Genomic DNA, 5,509 nt, shown 5'->3' with positions numbered 1-5,509 from the left:
TATTGCAATGCACCACCAGCAGGTGCGCCATTAGTAACCAAGGTTACTAATGGCACATCTGTGGGTGGTGCGCCATTAGTAACCTGGGACCACTAGTTGAAAACAGGGCATTTGTCCCGGTTCGTAAGGGCCTTTAGTCCCGGTTCTTGAACCGCGACTAAATGGTCGTTACTAATGCCTCCCCTCTTTAGTCCCGGTTCTGACACGAACTGGGACAGATGGGCATCCACGTGGCCGCTGCGGGCAGCCCAGGCAGGGGGGCCTTTGGTCCCGGATGGTTACATAAACCGGGATCAAAAGGCTTCCACGCGTCAGCATTTCAGTGGCTTGGGTTTTTTTAAAGAGGGGGAGGGGTTGGGGGTTTTGGGGGGTTAATTTAGGTGTTTCATATATTGTGTTAGCTAGCTAATTAATAGAGAGAAGTGTCCTCTCTTATGTCCGTGCTTGGTCGACGCTACGTACTATATACATAGAGAGGCCCTCGACACGCTATCTAGTAAGAAAATGAAGGAAACCATTAAGTACAGAAGTTCGTCATGCATACCGAGAGAAGCGATTGATCAACCTCTCCTTCTCCGAGAGATTGGTCGAACAACAAGTTTTCGTATTATCTATCCGATGCTACTGGCTACATACATATACAATATGTAAGATCTCTTACAATCCCCTAGCATTTGAAATCAACTTCCACATGGTATTCTCCGGCTTTATTGATGACGTGGTCAAGAAAGAATCCCGCCAATTCCTCTTGAATTGCTTTTATGCGATCTTGTGATAGAAGTTCTTTCCGCATCTGCCACGTCTAATTTGAAGAAGGGGGTTAATACATATATATGAATGAAACTCAACATAAATGATGGTGTAATAAAATGAAATTATGAATATTATTGCTTACGCACTTCATATTCTCTTTTAGAGTAGCCCCGCTTATTTTTCAAAGTCGCGTTGTAGATGAACTCGCACACGTAGTATCCACAGTAATCATTCCCTTGTTCCTGCCACAAGCACTTTACGAGAAATAGAGGTCAATCGAACTCATAATAAAGCATTATAAATGACATTGATGAAAGTATAGCTATAGAATCAACGGGAGATGCGCGCAACTAGCTAGCCAGTAGTACTTACGTCGGGGTATGTATATCGCAGCTCCTTCGGCAGTCCCGGAACTTCTGCGGTGAACTGTTTCCAAACCCTGCAAGACAAAGAAAGTAATTATTATTACTTGAGATATAAGGAAATGAAGAAAAAGTTGCTGATATGGTGCGATAATGATCGATGAACTTACTTGTTGACCAATTTAGTCATGTCCGCATAGGTTTCGGGATCTTTTTGTCTCAAGTCTAAGACGGTTACTAGTCCCCGCTCAAGCTTAATCTCCAAAAGAACATAGTGGTAGCCGCGCACGCATGCATAACTCATCAATTACATTACTATAATCTCGCTCGAGTAATAAGGGAAACCGAATATGCACATAACAGTAACACTCACTTGAAGTTGTAAGGAAAGAGTATGGTATCTTTGTTTTGATTTTTGATCAACGATTGTAGCAAGTTGGCCTCGGCCTCTTCGGCGTGCTTTTTAACCTGAATTTCATCTATGATATTTGTGTTAATGAACCCAATATCATACATTTCTTGTTTTCCGCACTCGACGATCTTCAATCTGCGTAATATAGTGAGGATAATTAATTATAAATACATGCAACGAAAGAGCTGAGCTATATATAGAGACTTAATGACAGAAATAGTACTTACAGACAGTAGCAAAAGACCATTAATTTATCGAGGGCATTTTGATTGAAGAACTCGAAGAACTCCTCAAATGGAACAGACAACAGATCAATTCCAACGAGGTCGTGCTCCTCTTTAATGTTCAGATACAAAGTATTCGCCCCCCAGACTCTCTGCAGGTTTTCATGTACCAATTATGGAATCTTCGCATCATCGTTGTTAGAGATTTTTCATCTTTGACGAGAGGCTTCCCGTACTCGTATCTGTGTTCGTCCACCTCCATGAAATCAGGAAGTTGATCGTCAGGCAGGTAATCTGCAAGATTGCCATAACCGTCCACCGTCCCCGGAGCATTAGCGACGATGTTGCCGCTAGACACATTGAGCGGGGGGCACGATTGATTTGCTTGTTCGCCGAGCTGGGAATTTTTTTTCGCAGCTGCTCGTTCTTTTGACCTTTGATGTCTGACAGTACTTCCCGACCTCCCGCCTCTGGCTATACTGCTAGACACCGGAGCAGACGGAGCGGCTGCGTCGTCTATCTTCTTTCATGCTTGCTTACGATGCGGAGGAGAAGGACCGCGACGCGCCGGAGCAGCTGGGGCGGCGGCGGGTCTCTTCCGCCCTTGCTGGCGAGGCGGAGAAGGAAGAGGCTGCTGGCTGCTCGGGCGCGCCGGCGCAGGCGGAGAAGGAGGCGAAGTGCCGCCACGCGTCAGAGAAGGAGGCCGACTGCCCTGATTGTCACTCGCCGGAGGAGGAGGCGGTGGAGGAGGCGGAGTGCCCTGACTCGCCGGAGGAGGAGGCGGTGGAGGAGGCGGAGTGCCCTGACTCGCCGGTGCAGGAGGAGGAGGCGGAGGCGTCCAATTCGGAAGGTTGATGAGCTCCTTCCGCCATAGGCATGGAGTCTTCAGAGCAGAACCCAGCCTAGTCTCCCCTTCACCGGTAGGGTGGTCAAGCTGGAGGTCCTCAAATCCCTCCGTTATTTCATCCACCATCACCCTAGCATATCCTTCTGGAATCGGCCGGTAGTGAAAAGTTGCGCCGGGTTCAGTAGGATAAACAGAGCCAACAGCCGCCTTGGCCTTCAAATTCATCCATTGCGTCATAATGTGGTAATTTTGAGACTCCGTGATAGCATCCATGGGATAGCTGGCAGGAGCTGTGAAGACATGCTCCGGCTGAAGCAGCTCGGTGGAAGCCACGCTGCTTCTCCGCTGAGATGGCGGGGTAGCTTCAGGGGATGCTTCGGCAGGTCGTTTGCTGCGTTCTGCTTCTCGTTCCTCTAGCCTCATTACCCTTTCATGCAGCGCCTGCAGTTGGCTCTGCTCTAGTTTCTTCCTCCTCTCCTGGGTTTTGTAACCCCCTGCGTCCGGAAAACCAACCTTCCATGGAATGGAGCCTGGCTTGCCTCGTGTCCGTCCAGGGTGCTCAGGATTCCCGAGGGCCATTGTGAGCTCGTCCTTCTCCCTGTCTGGAACGAACGTCACTTGCTGCGCTGCATCGATATAGTGCCGAAGCTTGGTGACTGGTATTTTCAGTTGCTCGTCCGTCCAACGGCACTTTCCTGATACAGGGTCCAAGGTTCCGCCAGCCCCGAAGAACCAAGTCCGGCAATGGTCTGGCCAGTTCATTGTCTCTGGTTCGATCCCTTTATCAAGTGGATCATTCTCAGCCTTGGACCACTTACGCCGGGCTTTGAGGTAGCCACCTGACCCCGTGCGATGGTGAAACTTATTCTTCGCAGCATTTTTCTTGTTTGTCTCCGACATCTTCTTACTCTTTTCCGATGTCTTGTGGGCCACAAATGCGGGCTAGTGATCTTTGATCTTCTCATATTTGCCGATGAATTCTGGTGTCTCTTCTTTGTCGACAAATTTGTTCAGCTCTTTCCTCCACCTCCTGAATAGACTTGCCATCTTCTTAAGAGCACAAGACTTGATTAATTGCTCTTTAACTGGCTTCTCCAGATCCTCCTCTGGCGGTAGGGTGAAATTTGCCTTCAGCTCAGTCCAAAGATCATCTTTCTGCATATCATTAACATAAGACACCTCAGGGTCTTCCTCCTTAGGCTTATACCATTGGTGGATGCTGATCGGGATCTTGCCCCTAACAAGAACCCCGCACTGAGCAGAAAATGCGTTCTTTGTCCGGATGGGTTCAATCGGTTCACCGTCGGGCGCGATTGCTGTGATCTCAAACCTTTCATCCGAGCTCAACTTTTTCTTCGGGCCTCGTCTCCTTACCGAAGTTGTGCTCGATCCAGAGGGCTAGAAAAAGGAAGAAAGATGAGAGTTAATTAATATTTGTACATATACCAAAACAATGAATGCATCAATTAACTAGTCAGCACGGGCTTAACTAATATATATATATACCTGGCCAGACTCCGTTCGGTCACCGGAGCAGTCAGCACGGTCTCCTTCTTGTACCTCCATTGGGTCACCGGAGCCATCATGAACATAGCCCTCTTCTTGTACCGACATTAATAGGGCGGAGCCATCATGAACATAGCCCTTTTCTTCACCCAGTCCTTCCTGACCATCGGTGTCATTGAGAAATGACGCAACGACATAACTTCCTTGTGCGATTATGTCCCCCAACATCGCTTCTGTTTCTTCGTCTCGGGAGTGCTCCATAGTTTATGCAAATATTTACAACATGTCAATTATTATTCAAACATGGTACAGATGGATATATATTAGTGGCAAACGTAGAACTAGCTAGCTAATCACAATAAGGAATCATGTTAGTGGCCTCGATGATGCTTCTCTAGGGTTTGGGGTGGCCTAGACAACGCTTCAAGGGTTTGGGGTGGCCTTGACACAATGCTTCAAGGGTTTGGGGTGGCCTCGGCGATAACGCTCTTTTAACTTGGTAAATTTGGGTGGCCTCGAGAGAGTTTGTCGGGTAGGGGCGCGGCGGGAGGGGGTAGGAGACCAACATCGTTTTTTCTCTAGGGTTTGGGTGTCCTCGAGAGTTTTGGTCGAGCGAGAGGGCCGAGGGGGGTGCTGCCGTGGTATAAGTTATCACGGTTGAGGGGGGAGGGGTATATATATCGACCGCCCCTCATGTCGAAGTTATCCGGGAGGGGGTTATATTGACAACGACGCGACATACATATACATGGGAAAATAATGTTATCGGGGAGGGGGTATATCGACCCCCCACTCGTATTGCAGTTATCGGGAGGGGTATATCGATGATGACAGACCCGATAAAACATAAGAAAATGAAGAAGAAATAAAAAAAAGGAGAAGAAAAAAGGAATAGAGGAGAAGATCGAAGAAAAAAACAGAAAAAAAAGAGGAGAAGAAGAAAGGAATAAAGGAGAAGAAGAAAAAATAGAATATATTTTTTTCTTCTCGTCTATTCCTTTCTTCTTCTCCTCTTCTTTTTCTTCTTTTTTCTCTTCTTATTTATTTCTCCTCTTCTCCTCCTTTCTTCCTCTTCTTATTTTCCTTTTTCCTCTCATTCTTTTAGTATTGCTTGTTTTTAAAAAAAATGTTCAAATAGAAAATTTCGAAAAAAAGTAAAGGTTTTGCCTAATGCATTGTTCATATTTCATCAACATATATGCATACAAAAAAGCATACACACATACATATATACAAAAAAAGCATACATACTTTCCTAGCTAGCAAAAAAAGCATACATACATACATACAAATATCAACATTATGCAAAAAAAGCATCACTAGCTATGGGCGACGGTGGCGGCAGGGGGCAGGGCAGGGCGCGGGGGCTCACTATGGGCGGCGTCGGCGAGGCGAGGTCGGGGCC

This window comes from Triticum dicoccoides, chromosome 4A, assembly GCF_002162155.2.
Source record: "Triticum dicoccoides isolate Atlit2015 ecotype Zavitan chromosome 4A, WEW_v2.0, whole genome shotgun sequence".
Classification (NCBI taxonomy): Eukaryota; Viridiplantae; Streptophyta; class Magnoliopsida; order Poales; family Poaceae; genus Triticum; species Triticum dicoccoides.
This window is presented reverse-complemented; position numbering follows the sequence as displayed.